Source organism: Limulus polyphemus, unplaced genomic scaffold, assembly GCF_000517525.1.
Source record: "Limulus polyphemus unplaced genomic scaffold, Limulus_polyphemus-2.1.2 Scaffold249, whole genome shotgun sequence".
Lineage (NCBI taxonomy): Eukaryota > Metazoa > Arthropoda > Merostomata > Xiphosura > Limulidae > Limulus > Limulus polyphemus.
Window position 1 is genome coordinate 73,364 of NW_013665859.1, and position 17,282 is coordinate 90,645.

At 35.1% G+C, this 17,282-nt stretch overlaps 1 protein-coding gene across 4 annotated transcripts in view; it reads left to right on the top strand.

Annotated features, from left to right (window-relative positions):
- LOC106478784 (histamine H2 receptor-like) overlaps positions 1 to 17,282 on the top strand; it is a 57,118-nt gene that overhangs the window by 7,920 nt on the left and 31,916 nt on the right. Inside the window, exon 1 of one of the 4 annotated variants that reach the window (XM_022382436.1) lies at positions 10,748 to 10,770. The exons of 1 other annotated variant lie outside the window; for it this stretch is intronic. The gene's annotated coding sequence lies outside the window, so the exon portion shown is untranslated. Of the gene's footprint in view, positions 1 to 10,747; positions 10,771 to 10,892; positions 11,004 to 12,417; positions 12,610 to 17,282 lie in introns of those variants that run through there. 2 more of the 4 variants (XM_022382435.1, XM_013939350.2) reach the window with 2 other exon arrangements.

Sequence of the window (17,282 nt, forward strand, 5' to 3'; positions counted from 1 at the left end):
GATTCACGCGCTTGACTCAATTGTCCGTCTCTATCTCTGTCTGCCATTCAAATCAATTGTTGCCGTCACTTCTTGGCGGTCTTATATACAAGAATACCGCACACCCAGTAAACACTCAAGCATTCACGAACGGACATGAATTTTCTAGAAGCTCATGACGTGTTACTAGCGTCCCATGACTTTTGCTGTCGTAACAAAATTCTTCTCTGTTTCAAGGTGTTGCTGTACAAGTATCAAGATTTAATTAAAATTTTAATTAGAATTTGCCACAATTGTAAGTACAAGATTGAAATATATGAATTATTTCATTTTCCTATATTTAATTTTCAGTTATTTCCACACGGAAAAGGACCCCCCCCCCCCCCCACCGAGTAGCTAAAGGGTCGTGGCTGTAACATGTTGGTCTGCGGGTTGAAAGTACTCTTGCCGGCTGACCTGCTTCTCGTTAGTACCTCAAAATTATGTGACTACACCTGAATCCGAGGGGTCACTGACCTGGCTATTTAGTATGGTAGTATCATTCAGGCTAAATTTTGATCCCAAACAAATAACAGAAATGAAAAGGGGGGGGAGAGGTGAAGCAAAGACTAAATATCACTACTACAAACATGCTAGATAGTAATAATTGGTTTCTACTTCCGATTAAATTCTTATTATGGAGGTTACAATGAGTTTTGTTTCGAGTTCTTCTCGTATTCAGGTTTGTTTAACAATAAATTAACTTCTCATTGACAATATGCGTAAGAAAAACAATTATGCCTGAAAAATATAGTTTTGTTGTTCATCATTAATGATAATTAATGAAATGTATATGTAGATTTACAGTTGAATTTATTGAACGTCCTGTACATGCAGATAAGAGGTAACTGTTATAAATTGTAATCAGTCATAATCTTCGCGCTATTGACTGCGATAAGTTCTAATATTAGGAACACCCTACATGTACATCCTAATCTCGAAACAGGGTGAGCATTCCAGAAGTAACTTAAAAAAATGAAAAGCTAATAAAGAGATTGTACTTAAACATTCGCAAGAATTTATAAATGTTGTACGATATTTAATACGCATGCGGTAATAATCTTTCGGTTTACTTACGTTGACTTTGGTGAAAGAATGTACTAATTAGTGAAATAAAAACTCGTTTATAACAAAGGATAGGTAATTATGATTCTATTTTTTTCCTAACATTATAAACATTAAAAGTGCAATAAAAGTACCAATACTGAAAATAAAGACTTTGTTTTCAAGAATTCTATAAATATTAAATTAGATGGGAGGAACAACCCCCCTCATGATATTCGTCACGTCATACTGTATAAATGTGCTAAGTTGGTGCTTATTGATCAAGAAATGTGGAAACATATAAGGAACATATATGAAATGAGAGATATACGACCGTGTATTTTTCCCGTACACACACACACACACACACACACACACACACACACACGTGGAATTTGAAGGATAATATTCTTAGTATGAACTAAGTAGGACAAACGAAGAAAAGTGGCCCTTATCAACATCGCCTATATATTAGTTTAACTGGAAGAAATGTAGACAAGCGTGACCTGATTTATGTGTGTCGCCAAAACTATGAACCGTTTGCGAATGACTAAATGAAAATTATACAATATTTTTTTTTTTTGCTTTCGTCCAAAGCTACTCGAAAGCTATCTCTGCTAGCCGTCCCTAATTTTCAGGTGAAAAGACCAGAAAGAGAGAAGGCAGCTAGTCAACACTACCCACCACCAACTTTTGAGCTACTCTTTACTAACGAATTGTGGAATTGGGCGTCACATTATAACTATTATATGACTGAAAGGGCGAGCGTGTTCGGGGACGGGTTTGTATCTCGCAATTTGCAGATTGAGAGTCGAGCGACCTAACCACCTGGCCATTCTAGGCCAATAAGCTTGGCAAGTAAGATAGACACTTGCTATAAACGTTTTTATTGTCAATGGTACGTTTTATCAAGCGCTCTTTTGTTACATATTAATTACAATGAAATGCGCCTAAAAAAAAACGCTGAAACGTTGATCTAAAATGTACAAATATATATCCCACAAAAAAGTTTCCACTGAACTTGTATTTACCTCACTCCTTTTCTATTTTGTTTTGAAAGGTAATTTTACAATAACTTGCTTCAAAATTTCAAGTGCTTTCAAATATTTATTCCTCTATTTATACTGTTTTACTGCTGGTTTTATTTTGTTAATTACCCAAGTTTTACATCACAGCTTCGACGTTCGTATAACACAGCTTTACACAGTAGTTGCTGCGTTAATTTTATTGTAAGACGATTTATTGGATTGTGATGATTTTAAGTACCTGTTTAATTTTTATTAGTTATGTTTTAAATATTTCGCATCCCAAACAAATTAATTATAAAATACAGGTAATAATATAACGAACACTTAAGTGGAAAAACGATAATACGTGTGTGTGTGAATTATTTTGGTAAATATCCGAGTTAACCATAAGTGATTTCACAAATATTTTCAAATAACAGACATATCAACTTTACACTGTTTTGTACAAATATTATTATGGTTATTTACGTTGGATTTAAATATAATGACTAATTTTAACTCGGTGATACAAATAACAGATCTAGGGGAAAGAATAAATTATTGTGAACTTAAACGAAACTTTAACTAATAGTTATAAGAGTAGAAATATTTAACGTAAAAGGCACACTTCAATCTAATATCAGTTATAATTTCCTTATCCATCATCTTCTGTTTTATCTTTATCTAGAGAAGGAATATATATTACTAAGTATGTATAAATGTTTTTTACACCAAATTGTAATAGTTAGTTGAGGTGTTGTATCGTCTTAAATGATAAATTACTTTAAAGAATAATGTATAATCTAAATATAAAAACAAACTTGCAAGATTTATGAAATAATAGTATACACTATATTTATCGATACCATACAAGACGTGTTGTGCAAGCGTTAAAACACAACCTAAGGCTTGAATGAACAATGTGGCAATGTTTAAAGTCGGCTCTGTGTCGTAGTAGTCAGATGTATGTGCACATGGCTTGGTAATAGGGGTTAACATAGGTTCTTTAACTGGCAGGATATGTCTGACTCGCAGCTCTTACATTTCCGCGAAGGACATTACTTGAGTAATTGAAGTTTCATGTACTCATTGCATCACATAAATGTGCATATAATGTAATTGATATATTTGTGCGCATAATTAGTTCGTGAATGGCCAGTAATGTTAAGGATTTTCCTTATTTACTATCTAAGAAAAAATAAAAATCGATGTTACAGTAAAATAAACAAACGTATGCATGTGGTACGGGATGGTACCCCGTGTTTGTATTCACTTGTTACGTATCTGCTTATTTGTTTGTCTCTGGTAGAAATTAATTCCGAGGATCTTCAGCGATACAAGTCCTTTCTTGATTAAACCAGTTTATTCTTCCTCGATACAAACTTTTATTACACAGTAGTTCCACAATCAGTAAGTTTCTCGTCACTTTAAATTTAACAACTTTTATAATACACGCTATAAATCACAGCGATTCACAATCTCGATAACTTCCCTCTCGATGAGTGCAAAACACACTTTAAGGCTCACTAGTTCGAAACTAACAATCATAACTTACACGGAACTCAAAGTAACTACTGTTCTCTTTTCATTTATTTTCCCGCTTATATACTAACGAAGAGGGCATCTCGAACACACTCGGACTTCCCCGATCATTCGAGAAACTCATCACGTGACTTCCACTGTCGTAACACACTTAATTAATATGTACATTTTTCGAAATTTCTGTATTTCGGTTCGGTTTGAACACAAAGTAGCTCAAGTAAACACTTCTAATTTTCCCTGATTCTATATCTGGTCAGGACCTTATTTACTAATTGGTAATTAACTGCTTTTTGTTTTTATGTTGAATTATGTAATGGCCCAGGGCTTCCCTGCCTGTTGCATTCGAGCATAAGTGGACGAAAAGTCACGTGACCGAAGTGTGGTTTTAGTTTTCTCTCCATAACTTGAACTCTATTAGCAGACTTACGGATATTTGCTAATATATATAGATTTATCCGAGTTTTTGATTTAACTCTTAGTTATTTTTGTATATTTGTGTATCTTTGTTTTTATTCATTCCTTTTAACTTTGGGTTTATTTTCTATTTTGTAACTTTGTTTTAATTTAACTTACACGAGGTGGGGGGGGGACACTCTGGACTTGTTAGAGACAGCTTACTAAGGTTTCCGTTCCCTCTCCTGCAAGCCCAACATACTCACTACAGATACTTTCACTTGTGTTGTTGTAGTGTATTGTGACTGTTATTCAGTTGTGTTATTAAAGATCGTTGTGCAGCTTCTGCGTTTCAACTTTTTCTTCACGATGAAGTTAGAGTTTGGAAAGAATCACATGAACACTCCATAACTTGATATCCTTCGAATATACAGTTAGTGAATCCTTTTGGTAGGGCTGTAATAAAATTTAGAATTCGTCAGTAACGAGTTAATGAGGATTAATAACGGACTCTGAATTTTTTCCATTTCATCAGAGGCACTGGAAGCAAATTTAGTTGGTTGGGACAGGGAATCATAATAAACTACCATGAAAGTAAAACAATAAGGTCCTGTTTATTACCACTTTTAATTTGCGTCCTACACCTCTGTGGCTGGCCCTGCTAATTTGTGTGTTGTGTGCTTTTATTATAGATCAAATAATACATACATGGCTATGAACTTAATAGATCTACAAACTTTTATAAAGTCAAATAATGTATATTGATAAGTGATAAAGAAAATTGGTTTACTTACCTTGATGTATTTTAACTTGTCCTAAGCAGTTTTCTATAGACGCTTGTAGTTCTGTATCATGCCATAGTTTATTTTTTCGGCTTGTCCATTGCTACTTTTATCGCAAATGGTAATAAACAACAAACATGCCTAGTGAAACATTTAATTTAGAAACGTAATACTCGGGTAAATATAGTTTCCATGTCTATCAGTAATAATCATTAAGCGTACTCAACGTGAAAAATAATTTCATATTTACTCAGACGGTTGAGTGCATTATATTAACATTATTTTGAATATGAAAATAAAGTTATATGACAACCAAGTTCGATATAAAGTCGCCATGGTGAAACGAAATATATCAGAACTACATTTTGACGTAGATAGTATGATGCCACCGAAAATTGATCACTTTTGGGAAGGATATGCTACAATCCTTTCTAATGGTAAGTATTCATACATACAGATCATAGTTTGTTCAGAATAAGGATTTATAATTTGTAAGACGGGGATACTCTTACTTAATGATATTTGAAAACAAAGAAATAAACTTCTAACAAGTCTTGTCTCATCTGTGGTAAATATAGTTCAACATGTGAGCATCCACGAACCCAAAGGTGTCAGATGAAAAAGCCAATCTGATATCCTAGGGAACAGTATGTAACATATATAAGAAGGATCTCCATCTGGAGAATTTGGATAAGTCGTTGCGTGTACACAAATTGTTTCCATGACATTCAGGAAAGGAAGAGACACTGTAGAAAAGTGAATAGTAGTTATCCAGGGGAAATTGGCAGGGCGTGGTGAATCTTGACGAACTGTATTTTTACTTTAATAAAGAGGAGTCGTGCCATTTTTCTACCAGTCAATGTGGGTGAAGAGAAAAATCCTAAATTCGTACACGGTATGTCGCGAACATTTTTCGTATGCAGTCATGATCATCGCTGGATATTGCACTAGGAGCAAGTTAGGGGTAATGAGAGTAGATACTAAGGTCAAAATGAACTCTACTCATTATCAGGCCAATGTTCTGAACCATTTGTACGCTACAGAAATGCCGGTGTAGCAATTTCAGATTACCCCTGCTTCACCTTACCCCATGATAACTTAAAATCGCGTTCAGATTACCGGGAGGTAGGATGAAATCGATTTCAAATTACCCCCTCAAAACATTTATTTATGTTTATTTGGAAACTTATTTTGCCTGCAATTTGATAAGTTTTTGTTATTGTTACTTTTGTTGAGTTAAATAGTGGACTGTATTTTTTAATTCAAAATTTAGTTGTAATTCTGTATCCCTAATGGATATTCACTTTTGTAATTATTGTAATGTTTTCTTCTGGATTTCTCCAATTAGATTGAATCTTTGTATATCTTGTGTTTGTATGCAATATATCATGCACTTTGAAATAGTGTATGAGTGGTTTTAAAATTATTTTTGTGCCATTTTTTTTATTTTTTCAGATATTGAGACTAGCTTTCAATCTTGTATGTTTCACATGTTTATTCAATAAACGTATCATGAGTTGTAAGCATAAGAATTTATCATTTTACCTAAATCAGCGAGGGGGTAATCTGAACAGTGCAGGGGTAATATGAAATCAGGTTCAGGCTATTCCCGGGGGTAATATGAAATCGATTTCAGATTACCGGGAGGTAACTTGAAAGGGGGGGGGTAGCTTGAAGTCTTTACACCGGCTTTGAACGGAAACGGGGCCAACAGTTCATGAGTTTACCAAGATAAGACTTCCACTCGTACCTCCCGTTCAACTGTTGCATACCTCAAGCAGCTGGATATCGAAACGAGTATTCATGCTGTTCCATGCAAACACACATTGGTCAAGCTGTCGAATGCAATATCCAAGGATTTATGTGCAATCGAACTGTTCAAATGGGCACAAGAACATATTTTGTATATGTATATTTTGACCGTAATGTTATTTTTGTCAAGAAACGTGTTACCATTCACAGATATCTCAATGTAAAAGTGTTAAAAGATAGTTTCATTGTTTTCGATTAAGGATGGGGTTCATAATGTGCAACATCTAACTTAGTAACATGTGGATGTTTTTTTCTTTTATTTAATTGTGAAGTATACTCAAGTCTTTATAGTCTGGTTAAGTAGTTCATCTATATTGGATTATTTTATCCAGTTGGATGTTCTGATATATATATAGTGCTAATGTCTTATTTCCTGTTTATACAACAAAACTGTCTAATCCATGTTATAAGTGCCACTTAGGTGTTAGTTTGTAGAGCCCTGTCTTAAGCATTTCTTTGTCTTTTAAGTGTATTTACTTATGATCATCAATGAATTATGAAAAGCTTTCCCAGACAATAAAGAGGATAGCTTATTCAACTCTGTTTATTAAAACAAAATTTTGGCTCCAATACTGAAAACAGCGACGTATCCAAATATAAAATCGCAGAAGCTAACAAAGCACCTTATTAACAAAATACACTTAAGATACATAGGACACCCACAGAGTTAATATAAAAATGAAAATTAGGTACACAAGTTTATGTAATCCATTAAACATTTTCAGTGTGTGTGATAAAAGGAAAATATTTGGATATCGGAATGATTTAGTAAAGTTGCAGAATAATTTAAATGAACTTGTTTCAAAATCCAAGATAAAATGATAGGATCAAGCCATCGTAGATAAATTTCCTAAGTTATCTAAACTCTCTTAATCACAAATTGTAAAAGTAAATCCTATCTCAATGCACATTAAGATAGCTGTTAATGATAAAACGCCAACCTTTAATTCACTTCTAAGATAATGAAACCAAAACAAAAAATCTTGTTTAAATTCAGTGTTACAAATCGTATCAAACATAATAGATTTAACTTCCCAGTTCTTGTTCATATTATACATTGAGTCATTATTATTATTATATATTATGATGATTTTTGAAACTGGCGAGACATTTCTGTTGTTGTTGTCTTCAAGGTTTGTATAATGTTTCAGTAAAGGTATTTCATTTCTACAGTCAAATAACAACAGTGAAAAATTAAGGATACATCGTTGATGTTCATATACCCTTACAATAAGAGGCTTTTTTTGTTATTGTTTAGCCAATAGTTCCTCGTTGCAGTTTTTATGCTAATAATTATTTCTATTGTATGTGTATATATATATTTATAAATGTTTTGCCTGATTTGAAAATAAAGGTATGTATTTTAAAATAAATTTTCTCAATGTCTTCTGACGATTGGGCATATAAGGGATAGAGATATGTCTCTGTCGTCGATTGTGTCAATTACGAATATGAAACTTTGAACAACAAACTCTTTCAACGTCTGTTGAATGCCCTGAAGTATGGTTTTATTTTGACGACATAAGGGCTTGGCGTTTCGACTGGTTAGCGTGTCGGTTTACAGATCGAATAGTCCTATATTCGAGACGTGACACTGCTAATCGTATTCAGTACTTTCGGGTGTGGGCGTGGTATAAAACTGATAGTTAATCCCGTTATTTAGTTAAAAGCCAAACAAAGCCCTAGTTGCAGTGGGTGCTCCTGATTGGGTGCCCTCTCTGGTCACTTGGAGGCATGTTGAACTAAGATTTGGCCTTATAGCTAGCTCACTGTGAAACAAAAATCAACATCTCCTTTCTTGATATGCATTTGAGTAAATAAAGAAATAGTTTTGAGAGTACCCTGAAATGCAACAAATAGAGAGAGAGAGAGAGAAGAAAAAAACGATCACCAGATTCATCTTGTATCATCAAAACCTGTACGCTATTTAGCGGATAACGAGAAGTATCTATTACCAGCAATATATGAAAGAAGAGTTAATCAGATTACTAAGGCTCTAACTGCGTGTCGCTAGCCATGTTCAATAGAACTATTGAATGCGGGTTATTTTGATTAATAAAGCCCAGTCCACTTAACGAAAGCGACTTGTTTCTTCAACTAAACGACTTAAAAGTTCACCGAGATATACGCTTAACTTACAAATAAAACTAAACACTTTTACATATATTTTTTTAATTTGCTCTCGTAACTGCTGCACAAACACAAAACTGGCTGATTAGCACACGCTTTATATCACTGTAACAGGCTCACTAACTAACTCTCTTGGTTTTTTTAAATTATTACACTTTCCTCTAAGTCTCTAGAATATTCCAGACGTCGCAGAAACTCGGAACATTTCTTGGTGTCACACATTATCACTATGTCATGCCAAAACTCCCTTTAGCAAACAGTACAACGTCTTAATTAAAATATTTAAACATAGTTCACGACATTATTAACATTGTAATAAAAGGAAATATTTCAGGATTTTGGACAGGAGCAACAACAACAAAAATAACTTATTTACTTATACATCCCTTTTGTACCCAATTTAGGGGGGGGGGGTACTTCTCGATGAACATCATTAGTGCTGCTTTTAAATTAGGCAACATACTTCAAAGTACATTGGACCTTGTATGGCCTAATACAGCGGTTCTCAAACCGTTTCCAGTGCCGACCCTATTTCAAACATCCTGAATCTGTGCGACCCCATCTGTTTGAAAATGTATTTCAACCAGCCTACTCAGTGTTATCTCTTATTAATATTTTTCTGCGAGATTATTAACCCAGGTTCGGAAAATACACTTAAAGATTAGTGTTCCTGTAATGTGAATCCGAGTAGTTTACTGTTCACGTCTCGTTGTCGGAAAAACGTGCTCCTCAATTTGATCCATAAGTGCACTAAAAAGTAGCGGTGGTTTCTGCTGACAGTCTACCATCTCTCTACTCTTATCGGTTCGTAATTAGTGATAGTCTGTGAAGCCTTGCGCGAAAATTCCAAAACAACCAAAGCATATTATGGTTATCAAGGTAAAAGAAAAATACGTCACCGAAAGCTTAAAACACAATTTACCAATTTCAATGTGCTCCGGATATGAAGTATACTGACGAATAAGGAAAGCCTCTAAAGTACATGGATGTTAACGAGACTTTTATAACTCATTCACGTAAAACATCTGCCATTAACGAGCAGTCCTGACAGTAGGATATAGAAATTCGTTGGAACACCAAACAGGAAACTAGATCAACAGTTTAAATGAGCTATCATGAAAAAGAATTTTAAAAATACTGGATCAACATCTGCACTGAACAGAAATTTGGAATTAAATATTTTGGTGCTGTTTGGTTAAGTTAGGATCATTACAATTAATCATTATTTAACTCCTTTTTTTTTGTTTCTGAAATAAATGTTATTTTGAGAATTAGCATTTTTCATTCGCATCATGTTGATATGCATGCAATTTGCTTTTTTTAATAAGAAGCTAGTGTGCTGAGCTGGCGATATTCATACAGGGCGGTTTGGTATGATTATTTTCCCTTTGTGTAAATAATAATCTTCATAATTTATTTTAACATAATTAATCAACCATAAACATCTTGTATATCCTAATTCTGCATTGCCCAAATATGATTATTGTATTTTTTTTTATCTTGCATTTTAACCTTTGGGTGTCTGTCATATCTCAATTACATAGTGTAAAATATTCTGGATGTGTTCTTTGCTCCAATATTCAGTACACATTAACTTCAGAGTGACACTCAAGTCCAACTATTCGGTCTAACGAGTGTAACCCAAAAGTTGATGATGAGTATGTTTTACTTAGATGCGTTCCCTCTAGTCTATCACTTCAAAATTAGGGACGACTGTCGTACAGCCCTTGGATACTTTGTGCGAAATCCAACAAAACCATGAATTGATGTAATTGGACTTTTACTTTCTTTCTTATCTCAATAATATTTATATACATTTAATAAATCTAGGAAAATGTTACTAAAAAATACTGTTTATTCAATTATATATTAATTCATGTTTGTTTGTTCTCTTGCGAACTCCTCCCATAGTTTTGGAGAAAGCAGGACCGAACTTGGAAGGCGGACTTCATGTGACGTGAGGTGGTCCTTCTTTATATATCATAGCCCCCCACCATGGGGTGGGAGGGCTAAAACGCACCCAGGCCCGATGGAGTGTAGGAGTAAGTTTTCAGGGTCGCTTAACCCAAATCTTGCATCAGATTTTGTCTCGGCTTCACCCGGAATCACAGGGGCGCCATCTTTGAAACTGTTCATAGCCTCACTCAGTTAACGGGACCATACGAGCGGGTGTCCTAACGAGGTTTGTTTTTGGTACGGACCACCACTGGGATAGCTATAGAATTATTGATGATAGTGAAGGATGTTGATCGATATAGTGGAGCCTCTATGAACCGTGAGCTCAAAATAATTATTTCATTGGGGAGGATAGGGGAAGAAACATTTTTCCTGTTACCCATGTAACTGTTATATAGGGCTAGCGTAATATAAGCTTCAATATAAATGTAAAGGTAGCGGAAGAACCATGCAACCTGTAACTTTGTCATTTGGTAAAATGTACAAATACGTAACATGTATGCGAAACATATTAATGAAAAACACCCTAGGTCGCGTAGCAAGGCAACATTGTCTATATCTAGCTAAGGTCCCAAAGTACAAAGTTCGGTAATAAGCACAAACCACGCACGGACTCTCGTAACCAAACTTCAGCACGCTAACTGCTTGATCACAACCCCTCCCAAGGAAAATGTAATCGTTTTTGTTTTTATATAAGAAAATCAACCATTTCGTTTTCATCCTTTAGACATGTTATGCTACGTAGTTTGTTTTATCTAATTCATATATTTAAGCATCAATTCCCTTTTCTTGTATTTGTTATAAAAAGTGATTTTGTTGATTTATACCAAAGGTCACAATTTATCCAACCTTGTTGTATGTAATTAGTTTAATATTGCTTCCTGGGTGAAACGAGTCAGTGAGGCTTGCGACCGTGATTTGATTATTTGTCTGCATAATAATCTGTATTTCTTCACGTTAAAAGAAAAATGCTTTGTATTTTTTAAACAGAATATACAAAAGCTCTGGTGGTAGATTAAATGTGTCTGTGTTTCTTTACTTGTTTATATGAAACGTATACCATATGAAACTTTTGTATTATCTTCGAGACAGACATCGCGTGGCTGGTGTCCGCCTGTGAATCCGAGGGTTCATGATGTGCGACCCGTTTGGGGCAGTGGATGCGCTGTAAGAGTGACGGTTCAATCTCAGTATCATATCAAACAAAAATATCACTAGAGGTGGGGTGGGTTTTGTTGTACAGTTTTACGCGAAAATCTTAAAAAGAATTGATTTTCCTTCCGCTGCTTACTCCGCGTAAAACATCTGTTAGGGATGATGGGTCATTACGTTACGCTAATCTGCTATAATACCAGCATCTGGCTCAGCACGAGTGGTCAGCAAAACTAAAAAAGAAAAAAAATTGAGACAAAGGTCCCCGCTGGGTCATTGATATGCTTACGAAGTTATAATGCTAAAAACCGAGGTTCGATTCCCCCGATGGACAAAGTGCAGTTAGTCTATTATAGTTTATAATGACGTAAAATGAAACATTTCATTCTCTGTTTGTAAAGACGTAATGAAATAACCAACAATAACATTTTCCTGTTTACCACATCTATAAAGGAAGTGGTGCTAAGACAGCTCAGACGATGTCTCGGAACCAGTGGTTACGCGTATCTCAGCGGAAGTGCAGCCCAAACTGATAAAAGAACAGTATAAGTCTCGGTGCATGAACAGTCGTGAATTATGAGCTACACTTCACTGACACATTTATATTAAAAACGAAACCTCGCATCTACCTAGCGCGACTTTGATACCGTGTGATTGGTCATTCTCATTCCACATTGGTGTGATCATAATCCCTAGATATTACCTGTACAATAAGGGAAGGACAATACTTTAACCTTAAACAAGGTATTGCGTAGCAATGTCCTCAGCGGGTGGTAAGTTATCATTTAACTTTGACGACGAAACTAAGGTAACTTGAAACAAGATTGACTTAAAAGTGTTTTTGATCAGGTGTTGTGTGAAAAATCAGCATACATTCACAACAAAGAATGAATTCAAAACAAATCCATGTGCTTTTTGATAGTATTACAAGGAGAGTTCAGAAAACACAGCATTTTGCTCCAATTTTGTTTGTTTGTTTGTTAAATTTACACATTAATCAATTTAGTTAAACGTGCATCTTGAGAGTCCTAAGTAAGCATTATGAAAGATTTAAGAGTTGAATAAACACGACTAGTGATAGCCTAGGCCATGCTTGTCATTAAGGTGTCACGTGGCATTATTGTTTCATGTTACTAACGTTAAATTAAAATTTTATAGAATTTAGTAACTGAGTTGGTTAGTTATTTCGTATATTTGTGCATAGCTAAAAAATGGTTATATTCGTTAACCATCCTTAATTTTGAAATGATAGACTAGAGGGATGGCAACCAGTCAACAGTAGCCACCGTCAACTCTTTGGTTACTCTAATCGAATGGTGGGATTTGATTATTACTGTTAACTCATTCATTGCCATGTAAAATTGCATATGGCAGTTACACGGCAACGGGACGCGAACCTTGGGCCCTTTGATTTACAGTGTCTATCATGCTAAACACGAGGCTCTTCTCTAACTATAAGTAAGTGTGAAGCGTGAGTGCATTAGCTAGTCTTATATTAGCGTCAGCAGAAAATAAATTAACGTAATTATAAATTGCATGTAAAAGTAATTGATAGCTCATTAATAGCTAGACCCTATGACTCAGCGGTAAGTTTGAAGTTTTATAACGCTTAAGAATCGGGTTTCGATACCCGCGGTAGGCAGAGCACAGATAGCCTATTGTATAGCTTGGGATCCGGACATTTTGTTACTAACACTTAGTTACTGGACATTTCTTTACTGCCACATTGTTACTAGGACAACTTGTGATGGGTTACATCCCGTTACATCATTTTTGTTGCGAAAATTGATTTTGTGACAGATAGTTGTTTTTTTGATATATAAAATTGATTGGTGGCAATAATCAAAAGATGATAATAGATCGTAAATTGTACAATCATTTTGGAACCATTCGAAAATTACAGAACGCTGTAGGGGTGAGAGGGTGTCTAAACCTGTATTATGATGTGTTACAGGGGTAGGGGTCTCATGAACAGTGTTACTTAAAAATATAAACTTCGGTGAGAACGATTTAGGTCTATAAAAATATTTGTGATTTAACATACTTTGACTTGAAATCAAAACAACTTGAACATTTGCAAACATTATATACGTGTAATTTTTGCACAACTTGTTCAGTCAGGTTTCACATGTATACTAAGGTACGTACGTGAACACCAAGTAACAAAATTCACCAATCACAAAAAACTTGTGACGAAACCTTTCATAATAATGTGACGGTTACTTCGATGCCTCAACTAAATGTTTGTCGAAAAAAATAAAAGTCTATGTCACAAGCTGTCCTTAACGAAATGTCCAAGACTCGTATAGCTTTGCTCTTAACAACAAACTAACAGCTAGTGTTTTGTTATTTATATATTTATACACGTGATGTAGATATTCAACTTTGCTGGCAAAAGCCTGAGGTAGAAACCTACTTGAAGCACAATGAAACTTTAGACAAAATACAGAGCCTTGCAAAAGTCTTCACTGTGCTGGTAATCATTTGTAGTTATTTTCTGAAAGTCGTTTTGGATAATCCTTCACAAACTTTGCACAGTATGCTGGAGATATTTTTGCACACTCCTGCTTACAGATATCCTCCAGTTATTGTAAGTTGGAAGGATGTATTCGATGCACAGCAATTTTCAAGTCTTTCCACAGATTTTCGAGTGGATTTAGGTTTGGGCTTTGTCTTGGCCAATCAAGGACTTTAATTTTTTTCTCCGAAACCATTTTTGGATTGCCTTTGATCTGTGTTTGGGATCATTGTCCTGTTGAAATGTAAACCTTCGACAGTGTTTTAGTTTTTCATCTGACTTCCTCGGATTTACCTCCAACATCTGTGTATGTTTTGCACTGTCCATGATCTCTTGATTCTGTACAAGTTCTCCAATGCCAGCTGCAGAAAAACATCCCCACAGAATTATGGACTCATCACCATGCTTGACAGTTGGGACTGTATTTGCCGGGTCATGAGCAGTGTTGGGTTTCCGCCATACATACCATTTGTCATTTATCCCAAAAAGTTTTGATTTGGTCTCATCTGACCATAGAACTTTCTGCCACATGGTTGTAAAGTTATTGAAATGTTTACGGGCATAGTCAATCCGCGATCTAAGATGCATCTTCGTCAGTAGTGGTTTCTTTCTTGCCACCCTACCATACAAGCTTTTTTAGTGTAAAGTAAATGATATTGTCAAGGTGTGTACTGTAACTCCAGTTACTGCTATTGAAGTCTGCAGCTCCTTCAGTTTCACTGTTGCCTTGACAGCCGCTTCTCTGACGATTTTTATGCTTGTTCGAGCGCAGACTTTCTTATGGCGACCTAATCTTTACAAGGTTGAGGAAGTGAGACACACTTTCCATTTTTTCACAACCGATTTTACAGTACTTAATGGCAAACTAAGAACCTTTGAAATGGATTTATAGCCTTCTCCGGAATTGTGCTTCTGAACATTCTTCTCTCTCAGCTCTGTAGAGAGTTCTTTTCTCATCATTTTCAATATCTAACAGTAAACCTAATTTTTACTTTCAAAATACTCTGATTAAATCTATATCGATGGCTCTATATGACCTAAAGTATTTTTTTCACATGGCTGTATAATATACTTTGGTACCTGATAGAGTTGTACAGAGTCACTTGTATTTACTTTAGCAGGGTAGTGAGTAAAGTTAATAAATCAACGATGGTAAAAGCTGAGGGGGGCGGCGATTAGAAGCACACTCAGTTACCCTGATTTCCCGTTTGGGTAAGAATGGTAATTGCAAATTAACGAGAGAAATGACAAAAAAAAGTATCGCGGAGTAAATATGAACCTCTGACTTTAAATTGTCAGAAAAGAAGAGGGAACACCGAATGAGATGAAAATCGATCTTCATTCAATGTAACACAGCCACGCCGACGAGTTCACTGAACTATTGACGTCCTCTTCCGGTCACGTAACGATGATAACGAATTTTCCATTTTCTGAATATACCTATATATATATGTGTGTGTGTGTGTGTGTGTGTGTGTGACAGATTTACACCATCACAATATTTGTCCAGTGTGACACGAAACTCCAGAGGGAATGCACGTGTAACAAGAAAAAAAAAGTGTTTAAAAATTAGAAACGTCATGAAATACTTGTCCGTTATACTTTAACTAGTTTATCATCTAATGGGAAATTAGATGTATGTTGAAATATTCAGATGGAAAGATTTAAATGAAATGAGTCCAGCGCTAAGTTTTGAATTAAAAAAGCTTTCCCGTTATTGAGGTCCAAATACAAACAAAACCAGTCTTGCCAACTGGCAAAATATGTATCCATTTATACGGCGGAAGCGTACCATTTTCAAGTTATTTCAAAAACAATATTTCTTGCTACAAGTTTGGTCAACAGGTTTAGTTTTTCAATGGTTTTGGTTAACGAAAAATTTCTTATAGGCAATATTTTAATGAATTGGGAGTGCTTTAGGTAATCCGGAGAAAAATTAGTTATATGAATATAAAGTTTAATTAGAATTATTCATATAAGTCGAAAGCGACGAATTAGTCTTTGAGGGACTTAGCTAATATTCAAAGTAATATGTTCCCAGTAGTTCAACGGCAAGCTTCATGGCTTATAACGCTATAAATCTGGATTCGATCTCTAGGACGGATAGAGCGCAGACAACCCATTGTACAATTAATGGGTCATATTACATTTTTATAGTCTAGATGCTACACAATTGCTGACCTGTCGACATGTAAAATTTTGTCAGTGCGATTGAGTAGGTGCAGAGTTGCAATCATGTGAACAAAAATGTTTCACTTAGCAAGTGTACAACCTTTGGCTTGCTGGTCTGTTTTTAGGCAACTGGACGCAGTGTGATTTGTGCAATGTAGGAGTACCACTTCGAATGCCAAACCACGGGCGTTGAATACGATAATTTGATTATTATAAAATGTTATTGTAAGCAAGATCACCACCATTCCTCACTTCGATGCATCGCGAAACTGTTAGCAAGCTCGTGAAACGCGCAAGAACACTAAGAAATGCTGTGTGTACTGAACACCTAATGTCTGTTTATGTCCTGTCTTCAAACTGCAGTCAGTAGACATGTACTAATGTAAGCACATTTTCAATTACAAAAATACTACGCTATAAACACGAGAAAAAAAACCACAAAAAACGATGGTATTTCTAGTTATGTCAAATTTCATCACCAGTCTTTAAGTCATTCTGGAGTTATACCGTTTAGTTATATTTAGTTCAGTTATTTTAAAAACTCCCCCCCCCCCAAAAAAAAAACTTGCTAAAATATTGGTATAGAATGAGTGCGTATGAATATACATACACACACACACACACACACACACACACACACACACACACACACACACTAATAAATACTATTATTCTAGTAAGTTAAGGACTACGTAACTTAGTAAGTCGTTAGAGTACGTAGTAAGTAAATTAAGTTAAAAACGTAAAAAACAAAAA